This window comes from Sphaerodactylus townsendi, linkage group LG12 (genome assembly GCF_021028975.2).
Source record: "Sphaerodactylus townsendi isolate TG3544 linkage group LG12, MPM_Stown_v2.3, whole genome shotgun sequence".
NCBI classification, from domain to species: domain Eukaryota; kingdom Metazoa; phylum Chordata; class Lepidosauria; order Squamata; family Sphaerodactylidae; genus Sphaerodactylus; species Sphaerodactylus townsendi.
In genome coordinates, this window is record NC_059436.1 from 43,516,543 (window position 1) to 43,534,995 (window position 18,453).

The window sequence follows — 18,453 nt, forward strand, 5'->3', positions numbered from 1 at the left end:
TGCGTAAATAGCCTTTGAGTACCTGCTGGGGAGAAAGGCTGGGTAAAAAGGAAGTAAATAAATAAGTAAAATACTACATATTTGACAAATTGTTGGCAATTGTATATTTCTTAAAGAAAGACAGTGGTCAGTGGTTAAGAGACCCAGCTCGGTATAGTGCTGAAAGGATATGGAAGAATGAAGACTGATCTCTGCTCTGCCATGGAAATTTGCTGGGTGATTTTGGCTAAGTCTCTCTCTCTCTCTCTCTCTCTCTCTCTCTGCCTAGCCTACCGTATAGGATTGTTGTAAGAATCAAATTAAGATGGAGAAAATAATGTTGTAAGTCACACTTACAATATTTCGTAGCCAAGAGTCAGCAACCCTGGGGAAAGGGCCATGAAGGAGTATACCAAATAAATTTGGGGGGTGAGGGTGTTGATAAATGAAGGGGGTGCCAAAGAGGTTAGTAAGGGAAAAGATGGCAAAGAACCAAACAACATGGTATTAGTATCAAAATAAAGATTTGCTGCTTTATCATTCACACATCATGGGGATGAATCCACACCTTGAAAGGGGATGTGAGTTCCTAGAGTATATCCCTGGCTAAATTGAACTCATATAACAATATAAGAAGATCAGAAGATCTGGATTAGATCAAAGGTCCATCTTGTCCAGCATCATGTTCCTACCAGTTGGTATGCCCAGGGCTACCAAAGGAGGAGGCTGGCAGCCAAACCTTCCCCAATATTTCTATCCAGCATCTGTTACTCCGAGGCACAGTGCTTCTAAACAAGGAAGTTCCATTCAGCCACCATATCACTGGAAAGGTTGTGAATTTGGAGCAGTTAATATGATGCTTATACTGAATCAGACCATTGATCTATCCCTCAAGGCCAGAATTGTCTGGCTGCAGCTCTCCATGGCATCAGGTCTTTGATATCACTTGCTACATGGTCCTTTGGAGAGCCATCGTAGTGTAGTGGTTAAGACTGGTGGACTGTAATCTGGAGAACTGCGTTTGATTCCCCACTCCTCCACGTGAGCGGCAGAGTCTTATCTGGTGAACTGGTTTTGTTTCCCTGCTCTCCAAGTGAAGGGAAGAGGTTTGTAAGCCACTTTGAGACTCCTTACAGTCAGATAAAAGAAGGGTATAAATCCAAACTCTTCTTCTTTAACTGGAGATGTGGGGGATTGAATCTGGGACTTTCTGAATACTCAGTGGTTGTTCAGTCTACACTGAGCCACAGCCCCTCCCACATTTCTAGTGTTACTATGGTTCCCCTGTTCAGGCTGGTAAAAGAAGAAGAGTTTGGATTTATGTCCCACCTTTCTCTCTTGTAAGGTGTCTCAAGGCAGCTTAGAAACTCCTTTCCCTTCCTCTCTCCACAACAGGCACCTTGTGAGGTGGGAGGGGCTGATGGAGAGAACTGTGACTATCTCAAGGTCACCCAGCAGGCTTCATGCGGAGGAATGGGGAAACAAATTGAGTCCACCAGATAAGAGTCCGTCACTCATATGGAGGAGTAGGGAATCAAACCCGGCTCTCCAGATTAGAGTTGTTGATGTCACATGAACGTTTGCTTTCTTTTTGGTGATTATTTCAAAATGATGGTCGCTGTTCTTATTGTCCTTATTTGCCCACTGTTGATGGATGATATTTTATTTCGTTTTATCATTGTATTGTTATTTTATGCTAATAAAAGGCTCTGACTGATTGATTTGCAGCACAGCCCTAAATCAAGATTAGAGTCCACCCGCTCTAAACCACTACATCATGCTGGTGCTCAGTCAGAGAGGAACTCGCATTTCCATATGGGTGTGGCCCTAATGCCCACGCTGAAAGTGGAAACTCAGGCCCCTTCCGCACACGCAGAATAATGCCCTTTCAATCCTCTTTCAATCCACTTTGCAGCTGGATTTTTCTGTGCGAAATAGCAAAATCCACTTGCAAAAACCGTGAAAGTGGATGGAAAGGGCATTATTCTGCGTGTGCGGAAGGGGCCTTAGAGAAGGAATCACACATTAAGTCCAGTTCTGTGATCATCCTGAAAGATCTTTCTTTCTTTGTACAGACTACAGTCTCCAGGGTTACAATTTCAAAAAGGCAAAATCAGGGCCAGGGCCTTCCCCTGTAATGTTCTGCCTAAAATGACTTTTAAGATTATTATAAAACTCTCACTCCTCCCAGATTTTTTTTTAAATGACCGCAGAAGGGGCAGTTCTAGCCTGTGTCTCTTTGGGCCAGGAGCAGCAGAATACCCTCGAGATGCACTGTTGGAGCTATCTATAACACAAAGAAGTCTGGAAAAGCTGGGGCTACCTCTTGATCCTCACTCAACAAACACGTGTTGCATCAACCGCTTTCATACTGTGCAAAACAAACATTCATAAAGTGCATAAACAGTGAAATTTAGTGCAGAACAACTGTGAAACATTCAACATATAACGATACAGCTGACAATAACCCAGATAGCAGCATTCACTGGTTGTGTCTCCGATTTGTCTCAATCAAGTCCTCTTATGTTGGTTACCACGGACCTCCGTCTCCGTAATTTCCAAAGGGATGCAAATGATTGTTCTCTAAGATGGCACATAAGCTTCAGTGTGCTGCATTTCAATTATATCAAGTCCATATATTGTAAGTCAATTTTCATTTGGATTGGTAATGGAACCGGTCTGTACCTGATCTGGATATTGAGAATGAACGGATTGCGCTATTATGACCGTTTTTGAAAAGTTCTTCTTCAGATCACACTCTTACTTCATCAATCATATTAGGGGTAATTCTTCAAGGCGATATTCTCACATCCATTCATTTTCCCTTTTCTACCTCCTTTACGTTGCATTAGACTAGTGATTGCTACCTCTTGATCACCCGCTTCTCAGTACAAGCAGAGTGCCCGATGGAATGTAGCAGGGGAGCTGAACCCAAGGTAGGTATTTTGGCTCAACTGTGGCTTGCTGCATGTGTGCTGGCACATGAGAATTGCCCCTTGTTTTTCTCGCACTGTGCGCGGTCCTTCCAGCCCTCTCTGCTCCATGCGTCTCCGGGTTTGTCGGAGGAGAATCCAGTGGAAAGCATGTAAAAATGCAGCTTGATGAACATTCTTCTTTTATCTTGCTTGGTTTCGCCCTTCTTTTGATGGCTTGATCTGCCCCACTTAGCCACTTCCTGGTGCCTGAGTATTGTGGATAAGACAAAAGTCTATTGATCACCGTTCTATTCCTGGCTCTAGCTGAAAAAGTCAGACCAGCAGGATGCTTGAAAAGCAGGCTGTGGAAATCCATATTTACGCGCCCAGATTAGAATGACCTGGTTTCTGCCACGCACTGTGGGTGCTGAACACCTATGGGAAAGAGATCATTTCTGTTCCTTGGCACAGCCACTGATCTAGCATAGAACTTAAGGAGAGAGAGAGAGAGAGTGCACATAAAGATGGTTACACTTGGAAGAGCATCCAGACAGTGAAGCCAGACTTCACTTTGGCTGATTCCGCATGGTCCACAAACAGCGGTGTGAAAACGGTGTGAAAACAGCATTAGCCCTTTTACACTGTTTTAAACCCTTTCACACCATTTTCACACCGCTGTTTGTGGCCCATGCGGAATCAGCCTTTGAAATGGTTTTGTTACAAGGTTGGCAAAAACTCCAACCAAAGTTCAGATTTTTTTTTGTAGCAGCATTGCTGGTATTTCTCAAGACTTGAACACACTTATACCTGTGCCAGGGGGTGATGGGGAAAATAATGAAAGGGTTGTTGTGGGTTTTCGGGGCTGTGTGGCCATGGTCTGGTAAATCTTGTTCCTGATGTTTCACCTGCATCTGTGGCTGGCATCTTCAGAGGTGTATCACAGAGAGAAGTGTGTTACACACTGTCCAGTGAGAAGGGAATGTTTTGTAGGGTATATATTGTCCATGTCCCAGGGTGGGGAACCAATCAATAAGTGTTTGGGTGGAACTTGCTAAAGGTGTGATTGACTGCACTGTATTGTGGGGGGGGGGGGTCAATTCAGGGAGAGATTATATTATACATACCCCACTAAACATTCCCTTCTCACTGGACACACCTTTGCACAGCACCCTGGGACATGGATAACATATACCCCACAAAACATTCCCTTCTCGCTGGACACAGTATGTAACAGACTTCTCTCTGTAATACAGTGAAAATGCCAGCAACAGATGCAGGTGAAATGTTAGAAACAAGATCTACCAGACCACGGCCATGCAGCCCAGAAAAATCACAACAACCAGTTGAATCTGGCTGTGAAAGCCTTCGACAATTCACTGACAGGGTTGTTTATTCTCTTTTTTAAAATATCCGTATCTCTGCCAAATCAGGGCAGCCAACAAAGCAGCCATAGCCACAAGGTCACAAAAAACAACAACAAAAAAACCCCCCCTCCAACAACATGAATAAAAATAACACACAATTCTCTGTTTAAAACAATATGAAGACATAGTTAAAGAGGCAGCCAGATCTGGCGCGGCTGGCGACTTGGCAAATGCCCTCTTGGAACAAATATATACAGAACTATAAATACAATGAAGGATTAGGGATATTGGATACCCTTGTTGCTACAGAGTGTAATTGGTTTATAATATCTTGCTTTTAATTGTCCCTAGCCTGCAAATTGATTGGTCTTTACCTGCAGGAAGATCCACCATATACTGGCATGACAAGATATGACCTGACAATCTGCTTCTTTCCCCTATGTCAGTGATGGCGAACCTTTTTGAGGCTGAGTGCCCAAACTGCAGCCCAAAACCCACTTATTCATTGCAAAGTGCCAACACAGCAATTTAACCTGAATACTGAGGTTTTAGTTTAGAAAAAAACGGTTGGCTCCAAGGCGTGCATTACTCAGGAGTAAGCTTGGTGGTAGTTGGTGGCTTTGCTTTGAAGTAACCGTGCATCTCTTCCAATGGGTGAATCATGATCCTAGGAGGGTTTACTCAGAAGCAAACCTCATTGCCAGCAACCGAGCTTACTCCCAGGTAAAGGATTTGCATGAAAATCAGTGGGGTTTAACATCGCTTAACAGGGTTACCTACACTTTCCCCCCAAAACTAGGTCTTAGGTTTAATGCTAATAATTGAGCCCAGAGACCCAGGCCAGCCTAGATGTGGGGCGGGGGGGGGGGGGGGACTCTGTTTGCGTGTGCCCGCAGAGAGGGCTCTGAGTGCCTCCTCTGGCACCCGTGCCATAGGTTCGCCACCACTGCCCTATGTATTTTGGAACATCTGGCCTGGTCAAGAGTTCTGGGAAACCGGAATGTATACTGCTATATTTTAATCTAGTTGCACTTTGAGGTCCAACAAGATTTCCAAAGGGTAGGCTTTTGAGAGCGAACACTCCCTTCATCAGACATCCTGCAGCCTCCTAAGTGTCACTGGATTGGTCCTAAGAGAAGGTATTTCATGGGGTTACAGTTGCCAACCTTCAGGTCAGTCTTGGAGAGCTTCCAGAAGTACTACAGATCTTCAGCACAAAATGAGTGCCTTGGAGGGAGGAGTCTATGGCAATATAGCCCACTGAGGTCCCTTCGCTGTCCTAACGCCATCCTCCACAGGCTCCACCCAAAAATGGCCAGGAGTTTTTCAATCCAGTATAGGTTGCCCTACATGGATTGTGTTTTTGGTTTGGGGGCTTTTATTTTGGGTCTGGCTCATGACATGCTCTGACCCAGCTGTAAACAGCATGGTATAGTGCTGAAGAACAGGTGGTCTCCAATCTGGAGAACCGGGTTTGATTCCCCACTCCTCCACATGAGTGGCAGATTCTTCTTTAGTACACTGGATTTGTTTCCCAACTTGTACACATGAAGCCCACTGGGGGACCTTGGGCTAGTCACAGTTCTCTCAGAACTCTCTCAGTCCCATCTACCTCACAAAAGGCATGTTGTGGGGAGATGAAGGAGAAAGGTGTTTGCAAGCCACCTAGATACTCGTTGCAGAAGAAAAAGGCCAGGGTACAAATCTAAACTCTCCTCCTTCTCCTCTTCCTGTGGAATATAACTGTCCCCATACTCCTTAAGGCAGAGGGTAAGGGAAAAGGAACCCTCCACATCTTCTCTGGCAGGCCATTCCAGAGAAATGGACCTATAAGAACATAAGAACTTAAGAACTAGCCTGCTGTATCAGACCAGAGTCCATCTAGTCCAGCACTCTACTACTCGCAGTGGCCCACCAGGTGCCTTTGGGAGCTCACATGCAGGAGATGAAAGCAATGGCCTTCTGCTGCTGCTGCTCCTGACCTGTCATGGAAAAAGCCTGCAACTACCACCATACAGGAGAAAGCAATCTCATAACTGGCCTACTGGATGATAGTTGGAAATGGGGGAGCGGAGAAACATGGGTTGGGTCCAGCGATGCATAAGTGGAAAGGAAAATGTACTTAGCGCATTTCCACTTGCCCAAGCAATAGGGCAACGGCTACAGCAACACATAGCTCTTTAATGTATTTTTATACAACCTAATGTGCATCTAGAGCAATGGAATGTACAACAGCTGGCTTGCATGATTTCATTTAATTTAGTTTTGAAATTGTATCAGAAGAAATACCATATGCTGTGTCCTGCGCACACAGAAAGATTGTGGGAATATAATCACTTTAAGGCATGGCAAGCAGACAGCGAGGAGTTATATATTTTTTTTCTTACTTCCATTTTCACACAGGCTATTCTGAATATGGAAATCTTCCACTGGATCAAGCGTCATGTACAGAGGTGGGATCCAGAAGGTTCTCACAGGTTCCCGAGAGTAGGTTACTAATTATTTGTGTGTGCTGAGAGAGGGTTTCTAATTGGTGATTTTGCCACCTGATTTTTGCCTCAGTGACGCCCCTCCTCTCAGCAGTAGCGCGCAGAACTTGAAGCAGTCTAGCAGGAGGTGCACCGGCGTGCGTGGCAGCCTGTGCCTGCGTGCATTCGTTTCCCACCAAAGAACTGGCCCAACGGCTGCGTCCTTGCCACAGCCCCGCCCAGGAATGCCCTGCCCCCAGAATGCCCGGCCACACCCCTGTCGTGCCCCGCCCAGCCCCATTGGCGCTACGCCACAGTTTGAATCCCACCACCATGGGAACCTGTTACTAAAATTTTTGGATCCCACCACTGGTCATGTATGCCATCCTGATTTCATGGGAGGATGGGCTGAATTGAAAATGTAATAGATCACCGGATGTGTAGAAACACCATAAACAACATGGAAAGTATACAGTGACATAGTCAAAAGCAGCATAAATTAAACATGACGACCAGTGGGGAAAAAATGACTGAAGACTAGGGTTGCCAACTTCTATGTGATGGCTGGAGACCTCATGGGATTACAACAGCTCTCCAGGTGACAGAGATCAGTCCACCCGTAAAAAAATTTGCCTCTCTGGAAGGTGGACTCTATGGCCTTGAAGACCTCATCCTCCCCAAACCTGCCCTCCTCAGGCTCCAGCACCAAAATCTCCAGGCATTTTCCAACCCAGAGCTGGCTACTCTACTGAAGACCCTCAACTAACTGCAGTTTGCATATGTTTGGAGGGATAACCAGATGTTGGCCTGGTGTCTGCAAGTCAATGGGTTTGACAACAACAGGCACAGAGTTATAGGATTCCATTCTGGGGTACCAGACCATGGAAAAGACCCTGTCCTTCATAGCTGCCTAGATGGCGGGAGGTCTCAGACCAGGGGTACCAATTCGGATTGCACGTGCAGGCAGGTCCATACAAGAGCAACTAGTTTAATTTGCTTTACAGCCAGAGCTGGTCCATTTGCCAGTGGACACAGCTTTGTCCTGGACCTCTTCCTTCCGCTCACAGCCAGCCCATCTAGTCTCACCTCCCCACTCTCATGGGTTGCTTGGCATGCTTCCCCGTCACCCCCTCCCCTTTGCCAACTTCTTCCTGCTTCTTGTCCTGCCATATCTTCTTCCTGCTTCTTGTCCTGCCCATGGCCTCCTTGCTCCTGCATATCTGTAGATAAAAAAAATAAAATAAGCATATAAATAGATAGATAAATCAATAATAATACTAAAATGTGATCAAGGTGTCTCCCCTGCCAGGTAAGTCTGCTGCAAATTTTCTATTGGAAGTGTCCCATAAGCAATAGTGTGTATGAATCAACTCTATTTGCTATATGTTACAAGTTTGTATTTTGATGTGATTTTATATCGGCTATGCCAAATAAAGGCTGAATGAATGAAATGAATACAAAAATGTAAAGATAATAAGGTTAGTGATCAGTCCAAACACCCATGAATTTGATCCACAAACTGGGATGTGGTTCTGGTGGGTTTTCCGAGCTGTGCGGCCGTGGTCTGGTGGATCTTGTTCCTAACGTTTCGCCTGCATTTGTGGCTGGCATCTGATGCAGGCAAAATGTTAGGGACAAGATCCACCAGACCACGGCCCCACAGCCCAGAAAACCCACCAGAACCAGTTGAATCCGGCCGTGAAGGCCTTCGACAATAAACTGGGATGTCTCCAACTTGCAGTTTTATACACAAGCCATCATGGATTCCACACCACACCTGGAAATGCCAGTCAGTCGGGATGCTTGGGCTTACAGAGCATTGGCAGATGGACAGTCGTGAACCTGGGGAGCTCAGCAAATGGCAATTCACACTGTCCTTTTGAGGTTTTGCAGCTTGCACGCCGCCATTACTTCCCCCTCACTCCCTGCCATAAAAGACATTCAGTGTTTGGGCAAAGTGCACAGCTACTGTACTCAAGACTTTTCTTTGATAGTTCGCCTTTTTTAACGTCAATGTATTAATGTATCAATAAGAAAATCGAAATATTAAAAATAAATTAAAAATTAAGGCACGCATGCCAATAAAGAACCTGCAAAGCATGGCCTTTTCCCTGGAGACAAAGTCAACTGATGGGTAATGCCTGCCCCGCTGCAAAGAGGGCGATGGGTTATAATCAGTGGTGGGATCCAAAAATTTTAGAAACAGGTTCCCATGGTGGTGGGATTCAAACTGTGGCGTAGTGCCAATGGGGCTGGGTGGAGCACGACAGGGGCGTGGCCGAGCATTCCAGGGGTGAGGCATTCCTGGGCGGGGCTGTGGCAAGGACGCAGCCGCTGCGCCGGTCCTTGGGGGGGAAACGAATGCACGCAGGCGCAGGCTGCCACACACGCCGGTGCACCTCCTGCTAGAGTGCTTCAAGTTCTGCACGCTACTGCTGAGAGGAGCGGCGTAACGAAGGCAAAAATCACTTGGCAAAATCCAATTAGTAACCCCCTCTTGGCACACACAAATAATTAGTAACCTACTCTTGGGAACCTGTGAGAACCTGCTGGATCCTACCTCTGGTTATAATGCCAAACATGCTCTGAAACCAAGGACCCTTCTGCACCTGCAGGATAACACACTTTCAATCCACTTCCGCAATTGTTTGCAAGTGGATTTTGCTGTTCTGCACAGTAAAATCCAGCTTCATAGTGCATTGAAAGTGGATTGAAAGTGCATTATTCTGCATGTGTGGAAAGAGCCAAAGGACCCTTCTGCACCTGCAGGATAACACACTTTCAATCCACTTCCGCAATTGTTTGAAAGTGGATTTTGCTGTCCGGCACAGTAAAATCCAGCTTCATAGTGCATTGAAAGTGGATTGAAAGTGCATTATTCTATATGTGCGGAAGGGGCCAAAAACTCCACAGCCGATCTGCTTTGAAGTCGCCAGAACGTAATCAGCCTATGTGAGTGGAGATCTGTTCTTTTTTTGCCACAGGGCCCCAGCATGTTTCATAATAAAGCTGCACTGGAAAAAAAACCCTTCCCCTTTCAAACCCACGTCAGAAGCTGAATCACATTTGTCTTCCAGGATCACAGCTCATACCTTACGTTTTCCACCCCAGACGTTTCTCGCAAACAAGACCACAGCCGAGTATATTAAAATAAACTCTCCTTGATCTTTAATCCCATACAATAATTATTTTGCTCCATGTCTTGTTATTATGAAGTTGTGTTATGCTCCCCCTGTGCAACCTGGTCTTACAGCAAGCCCCCCCCCCGCCCCCCGCCCACATTGTTGCGACATCTCTGCCTGCTCGGCAGGCACACAAATTCATTGATGTTTATCGTGGTTCAGAATTAATGTGCTGCCGAGTTCTTTTTCATTACAGTGACATTGTATCAAAGATGGAGTAAATCCATCCAACCAGCTGGGTACCGATAAAACTTCAGAAATTTGATTAAAAATAACTTTAAAGGGGGAAGAAAAGCCACGTTGCTTTGCAAGCGATCTGGTTGCCACAGATAGTGGGTCTGGAAACGGAGCACTTGTCTGCTCCCCACCCTCCCGTCACTGTAACTAGAAAACCCAAAGAGCCGAACGGCGCAGGCTACTGAAGTTCTGTGCTATTAGGCTGAAAAAGGTTGTCAAGAGATGGAGAGCGGGATATGAATTGAGGTCAGGCCACTGTAGAATGGGGGCATCTTTTCCTTCCAACTGCTGTTTCCCCAATTAAAAGTGTCCCATGGGCTGTTTTTAACCCTGGATAGAAGACAGAATGTGGTGGGTTTAGAAATGAAACTTATGATAATCTGGCAAATTAGGGGTAGAGTCAAGACATAATGATGTAGTGGTAGTAGTAATAGTAGTACCCTGTTTCCCTGAATATAAGATATCCCCTGAAAATAAGACGTAGTAGAGGTTTTGCTGAAGTGCGAAATATAAGGCATCCCCCAAAAGTAAGACGTAGCAAAGTTTTTGTTTGGAAGCATGCCCGACGAACAGAACACAGAAAAATAAGACATCCCCTGAAAATAAGACATAGCGCATCTTTGGGAGCAAAAATTAATATAAGACACTGTCTTATTTTCGGGGAAACACGGTAGTAGTAGTAGTAGTAGTAGTAGTAGTAGTAGTAGTAGTAGTAGTAGTAGTAGTAGTAGTAGTGGTGGTGGTGGTGGTGGTGGTGGTAGTAAGTTTAGTGTCTTGGCCATAGGCCTTCACAATCTCTTCATACGCAGCATCATAAAACGAAAGTGTACACAAAAAACACCCCATGTATACTGACTTAGCTAAAATAGACTAAATTAGTACTAAAATAAATACCCCTATCAAATAATACAACACAGCATCATTACACCATACTTAACCCGATTCTTCTTGCCCCATAAGCAAAAAGTGCTACTCGATTGGCAATATATGGCTCACCATCCAATAACAGACAGATCAATTTCCCCGTGTTATTGGTGTCCCCCACAATTGGAAGAAGTCCTTTAATGTATTTGGTTCTTATGTTATCCCAGAGGGGACACTCCAGAACACAGTGCAAAATGTCCTCATCTGCGTCACTGCCACAGATACATCTGTAGTTAGGTACTGGTAGATTACTACATCGTGCACTATACAATGCCGTTGGTATGGCCTGGAATCTCAAGTTGCCATTCTAAAAATATAAATTGGCAAATTCTCTAAATATGGCAATCTAATATGGTCCTTCTTAAAAAATTTAAAGGGGGCAACTTTAGATTGATTGGTTCAATCTCTATCTATTAATGCGTCCACATGGAAGATCCAGTCCCTCAGATCTGTTCCCTGACTACCACTATTGAGAACATCATCTGGTATAGAGTAGCATATGAAAGCACCTCTCTGGTGGTTATTCTTACAGCCTCCAAGGGCTGGGGTCAGCTTCCTCTGTCTCTTGAGAGCTGCAGTGGTGTAGTTGTTAAGAGCAGGTGTACTCTAATATGGAGGAACCAGGTTTGATTCCCTGCTCTGCTGCTTGAACTGTGGAGGCTTATCTGGGGAATTCAGATTAGCCTGTACACTCCAACACATGTCAGCTGGGTGACCTTGGGCTAGTCACAGTTCTTCTGAGCTCTTTCAGCCCCACCTACCTCACAGGGTGTTTGTTGTGAGAGGGGAAGGGAAAGGAGTTTGTAAGCCTCTTTGAGTCTCCTTGAGGGAGAGAAAGGGGGATATAAATCCAACTCTTGTTGTTGCTGTTGTTGTTCTTTCTCATCTGAGGAGGTGTTGGCAGACAAACTCATGACAATCCTCTTATCACATGGTTTCCCCCTCCTCCACCTTATCCTCATAACAACAACTTTGTGAAGTAGGTGAGGCTGATTTTGACAAGACTGGGTTTACCCAGTGGACTTCCATGGTTAAATACAGAGGATAACACTGAGTTGGGAAATTTCGGGAGATTTTCAGAGTGGAGCTTGAGAAGTATGGAGTTGGGGTCAAGAGGATTGCCGCCACCTCCAACTTGGGAAATTTCTGGATATTTGGGGGTAGCCAGGGGAAAGATGGAGTTTGGGGAGGGCAGAGACCTCAAAGGAGTATGATGCCACTATCTAAACGAGCCACTGTCTGTCTCCAAGAGAACTGATCTGGATGCCAGTTTGAATGCTCAGAGATATCCAGCTCCACCTAAAGACTGGCTTCCCTTTCGCCTTAGAGATGCCCGGGACTCCACTGCAGCAGGAAGCTCCTGGCATCCTGCTGTTTATGTCCATCTTCAAGGAAAAAAAACGCAAGGCCTTTTTGTCCACTCCTGTGGATACGATGCGGAAGTGGTCTGGGCTTCTTCTTCTGGACCATTTTTGCATTTTTCTTCAAAATACATACTGGCTGTTGCTCAAAGCAAGAGCCAGCATGGTATAGTGCAGTGGTGGCGAACCTTTGGCGCTCCAGATGTTATGGACTACAATTCCCATCAGCCAATTGGTCATGCTGGCAGGGACTGATGGGAATTGTAGTCCATAACATCTGGAGTGCCAAAGGTTCGCCACCATGGGTGTAGTGGTTAAGAGCTGTGGACTCTAATCTGAAGCACTGGATTTGTTTCCCTACTCCTCCACATGAAGCCTGCTGGGTGATGTTGGTCCAGTCATAGTTCTCTCAGAAGGGGAAAGAAGGGAAGGTGTTTGTAAGCCACCTTGAGATTCCTGAAGGAAAGGAGTTGGTAAGCAGCTTTGAGATTCCTTAAAGGAGTTGGTAAGCTGCTTTGAGACTCTTTTCAGGAGAGAAAAGCAGTTTATAAATCCAAACTCCTCCTCCTCCTCCTCCTCCTCCTCCTCCTCCTCCTCCTCCTCCTCCTCCTCCTCCTCCTCCTTCTTCTTCTCCTTCTCCTCCTTCTCCTTCTCCTCTTCCTTCTCTTCCTTCTGCTAAAACCTGGCTACTCAATGAAGTACTTGGACAGTACAATAAAAAAAGAAACAAAGAAACCCAACTCACAGTGCCAGAGTTCCAAGACCTATTTCTCTCCCGTCATTAACGCGCATGGCAGCGATAATGGTGAGACACACAGGACCATTTTGGAAAAAAAGTTCCTATTGATCGGAAATGAATAATTGCCCCCCCTTCTTAGCCTACAAGGCCGTCTTGGGGAGCGTACGAGAGGAAGCATTAAGTGGGATTAATAACTACTTTTCATTACTTTTAATGCAAACTATTGATTTTAAAGTGTTGTAGGGGAATGACAGTTTATTACAATAAGACAATAAAACAGACTCTATGAAATAATTGAGAGTAATCTGTCGCCTTTTCCTTTGCGACAAGGGGACATTATGCTCTGCACACTCGGAGACATTTATGGCAAAGTCTATCCAGATGATGGCAGCTTAAGCACTCTATAAAACAGCACTTTGGAGCCGAAGTATTATAAATAATAGACCATAAAACTGGTAAATGGGGGTTTAATTTGATTCCATTATGTCATGGAATGACATAGAGGGGAGGGGCAGAACGGTAAGGGGACTGTGATGCTGCATTTGGCTTGTGTGCGGATTGCCTGGTACCGTCGAGAAAATATGGCACTGGGAAGACACTGAACAATGCCCAAGTGGGAACCATCACGGAAGAGTGGCTGGTTCTAGGGGGGAACAGCTGTAATCGTCTGCATAGCATAGCTCATCTGCCTGTGTGCAGCTTGTTGGTTTCCTGTTTCAGCTGACTGCTCTTTCTCTCTGACTAGTCTCCTGGTCTCTACAACAGGTCCAGTGCATTATCTTTCTAAGTTACCCGTGAAAGCAGTGGCTGAAAAGTCCTGGTAGGGTCGCCTGTGGGGGCGGGGGCTGCTCCCCTCTTGGGCTGCCCTGGCCCCAAGCAAGAGGTGGTAGTGGTAGTGGAAGAAGAAGAAGAAGAAGAAGAAGAAGAAGAAGGAGAAGGAGAAGAAGAAGGAGAAGGAGAAGGAGGAGGAGGAGGAGGAGAAGAAGAAGAAGGAGAAGGAGGAGGAGGAGGAGGAGGAGGAGGAGGAGGAGGAGGAGGAGGAGGAGAAGAAGAAGAAGAAGAAGAAGAAGAAGAAGAAGAAGAAGAAGAAGAAGAAGAAGAAGAAGAAGAAGAAGAAGAAGAAGAAGAAGAAGAAGAAGAAGAAGAGTCGAATTTACATCAGAGGTGGGATCCAGCAGGTTCTCACAGGTTCCCGAGAGGGGGTTACTAATTGGTGATTTTGCCACGTGATTTTTGCCTTAGTTATGCCCCTCCTCTCAGCAGTAGCGCGCAGAACTTGAAGCATTCTAGCAGGAGGTGCACCGCCGTGCGTGGCAGCCTGCGCCTGTGTGCATTAGTTTCCCACCCAAGGACTGGCGCAGTGGCTGCGTCCTTGCCACAGCCCCACCCAGGAATGCCCTGCCCCCAGAATGCCCGGCCATGCCCCCATCATGCCCCGCCCAGCCCCATTGGCGCTACGCCGCAGTTTGAATCCCACCACCATGGGAACCTGTTACTAAAATTTTTGGATCCCACCACTGATTTACATTCTCTCCTGTAAGGAGAGTCAAAGGGGCTTACAAACTCCTTTCCCTTCCGCCCTCACAACAAACATCCTGTGATGTAGGTGGGACTGGGAGAGCTCCGAAGAACTGTGACTAGCCCAAGGTCACCCAGCTGGCATGTGTTGGAGTGCACAGGCTAATCTGAATTCCCCAGATAAACCTTCCACAGCTCAAGTGGCAGAGCGGGGAATCAAACCCAGTTTCTCCAGATTAGAATACGCCTGCTCTTAACTACTACGCTACTGCTGCTCCTAAATCCTGGTGGGGTGATGGCCTGTGAGGGTGGGGGCTGCTCCCCTCTTGGGCTGTTCTGGCCCCAAGTGAGAGGTAGCATTGGCCCCATATAGGATGGACAGCTGCTACCAAGAGCTGCCAACCTTCAGGTGTGGCCTGGAGATTCCCTGGAATCACAACCAATCCCCTGGCTACAAAGATCAGTTCTCCTGGAGGAAACAGCTGCTTTGAAGAATTGACTCTAGGGCGTTATACACACCTGAGGTCCTTCCTGCCAGCAAACTCCTATCTTCCCAGGCTCCACCCTCAGATCTCCAGGAATTTCCTGACCTGGAGTTGGCAATCTGAAAGTTGCTGCCATCAGAAGATAAAAGCACTCATTTTATTCCAGTCAAAGGCAGAGCTGTGTGGCCCTCCTAAGGTACGTGGGCTTGGCGGGACAGGATCAGTGTGTGCCAAAGTGGGGCCCTTTTCATAGACCATTTTCTCCCCTTATCAGTCTACTCCTGCATAATATACCCCATGAATACATCAGAAAACACCCCAGAATGTAGTGGTGTGTGTGTCATCAGGTCACAGCTGACTTCTATCTGTGCATATATGTGCTGTCAAGTCAAGTCACAGCTGATTTATGGTGACCCTGTAGGGTTTTCATGACAAAAGGTGGCTTGCCAATGCCTGCCTGTGTGTGGGTTGATAGAGTTTGGAGAGAACTGTGACTGGCCCAAGACGACTCAGCAACCTGTATGTAGAGGAGTGCAGAATCGAACCCAATTCTCCAGATTAGGGTCCACCACTCTTAACCACTGCACCACACTGGCTTATGATACTGCTTATGAAACCCATCATTTGCAAACCTACTTCTGAACTTCTTTTGCCTTTTGACATCTGCTACAGAACTAAAGGCTGCGGGCTTTGCAGATCCAGGAAGCTGATTTGAGTGGCGGGTGAATTTGCTTGCATAGCTGTTGGCTGGATGTGAGCTGAACTCCTGGGAATTAACGGAGAAGCAAATCAGAAGAGAGGAGGATGGTGTTTGGGGTGCTCTCCTCTCCTCTCCTCCTATTCCAGGGAAATGGTGCACCCAATGTTTCTTTGTCAAGTTCAGGAGTATGATCCTCATGACCCAACTTTGAGAGAGCCACTTCTGGGCAATGACCCCCCCATATGTATGTATGTATGTATGTATGTATGTATGTATGTATGTATGTATGTATGTATTTATTTATTTATTTATTTATTTTATAGGCTGCCTCATCCCCGAAGGGCTCGAGGCGGCTCACAACACAGCTGTTTCCAACAGCAAATTGATACAGCATAAAATTTAACTCATTAAAAACTCAGCAGCAATTAATAACAATAATAAATAAATTAAAACAACAAGATTGTGTAGAACACATATACACAGGCACCCGATCTAAAGGCCAAAGGGGGGGAAAAAAAGAAGGAGGAGGAAGGGGAGGAGATAGGCAGGGCCCAAGGTGGCATTAGGGCCCAACCAAGGTGGTCCAGACAGGCAGCTTTGATTTCAGTTTCAACGGGGGGCGGTGGAACCGCAGCTGGCCCCTCCAAAAGCCTGATGGACAACGGGCATTAGACTAAACAGCAAAATGTCACAGTCAAAGCACAATAGCCTCAGTCACTGGCCACTCAAACCAGCCTTTCAACAAAAGTTCATTATTGTGTGTGTGTTCCAAGGAAGCTATTTAGCAGGCCACATGAAAGAAAATGTGGTCACTCCATTGTTGTCCTACTAAATCAACCATCTCTTTCAGGCAAATATTAAATGGAAATCTTGTTCAAAACATCTATTAGCATTTCAGATGCCTGATCTAATTTGTCATTCAATGGGAAGGACAGAAATGAGAAGAATAGAAGCTGGAGACTGGCATAGTGCAGTGGCTAAAAGTAATTGCTTGGAACCAGGAAACCCCTCATTTAGATCTGGCTTCTTCCATAAATTGGGTAATCTTAGTCGCTTTCCCTAACCAACCCTCCATCTGTCAAATGGGCATAATGCCGCTAGCCCACCATACAAGAATGTTGACTGTAGCAAAATAATCTACATCAAGTTGCATTGAATATTGAAAGTGCTTCATAAAATTACAAAGTTTCCATTGTTTAGCAGGGATAAAAATACTGGGAGACCCAATCACTGTTCTTCTATATGTTGTTCAGTTTAGCCATAGCATCAACTAATGAACATTTGATATGTTGGGTCAAACCAAAGATCTATGCAGTTTAACATCCGGTTTTCCCGCAGTGGCCACAGAAAGCCCCAAACTAGATACCTCTAGAAAGCCCTAAGGGCCACAGTCTCTTTGCTATTGTCCCTTACAGCCCTTTCTGCTGGTGAGAACCGTATGGTATGGAAACTTTTGGGCATAGAGCAAGGGTAACTGGAAGTGTGCAAGGCAGAAATAGTTGTGAATTTCCAATTTGTGTAGTGGTTTGAAGACCGTGGAGGTCTCTTCCAACTCTGTGTACCTATGATTTCTAAGCTGGCAGCCTCTTCCTTACAATGCACCGGAGCCGAACATAAAAACAGAGCACTTTCCACCATTCAAATACATGGCAGTGAATTGGGTCAGACTCCCATGCCCCAATTCGTGTCACAAGTAATGTCTAGTTTGACGCTTTGTTCCGATGCTGTGCTGGCTCTTCACTTCTCTCTCTGCAGACCAGTAGCGGACCAACTCCTTCTTCTGTTTTCTTAGCGCATTCTCTGCAAGAGTGCAGCCAGTGAAATGCCATCAGGTGACATTTGCAATCAGTCTCTGTTTGTGAATAAGTGTGAGATAATGCGAATGGCCCACACAGCGTGTCTGGGGGGAATCTGTGAAGGGGAAAGGCTGAGACACAAAGGCAGAATGGAAATAAACAAGGTGGGGAAACTTCAGAGAGAAAGGAAACAAAAGGTTTAAAAGTTTATTTGTTGCAGAGGCTGCAATGAGCAACCCACACCCGAACACATCTCCCAGATAATATATCAGAAGCAAACTCCCATCAAGTAAGGGTGATAAAGGAGATGCTTAGCGGAAATAATTCACAGAGGATGGATGATGTGCAACCAGGTGTCCTTTCGGAATTCAAATAAGAACATAAGAACATAAGAAAGAGCCTGCTGGATCAGACCAGAGTCCATCTAGTCCAGCACTCTGCTACCTGCAGTGGCCCACCAGGTGCCTTTGGGAGCTCACATGCAGGAGGTGAAAGCAATGGCCTTCTGCTGCTGCTCCTGCTGCTCCTGAGCACCTGGTCTGCTAAGGCATTTGCAATCTGAGATCAAGGAGGTTCAAGATTGGTAGCCATACATCGACTTCTCCTCCATAAATCTGTCCAAGCCCTTTTTAAAGCTATCCAGGACAGTCTGACTAGGGTTGACAGGTCTCCCTTGGCCACTGGCAGGGTATGAGGATGGAGTTGGGCTTCCAGAACCACACTGGGAAACTTCTGGGGATTTAGGGATGGAGCCTAGGGGGGAGAACAGAGATCTTAGTGGGTAC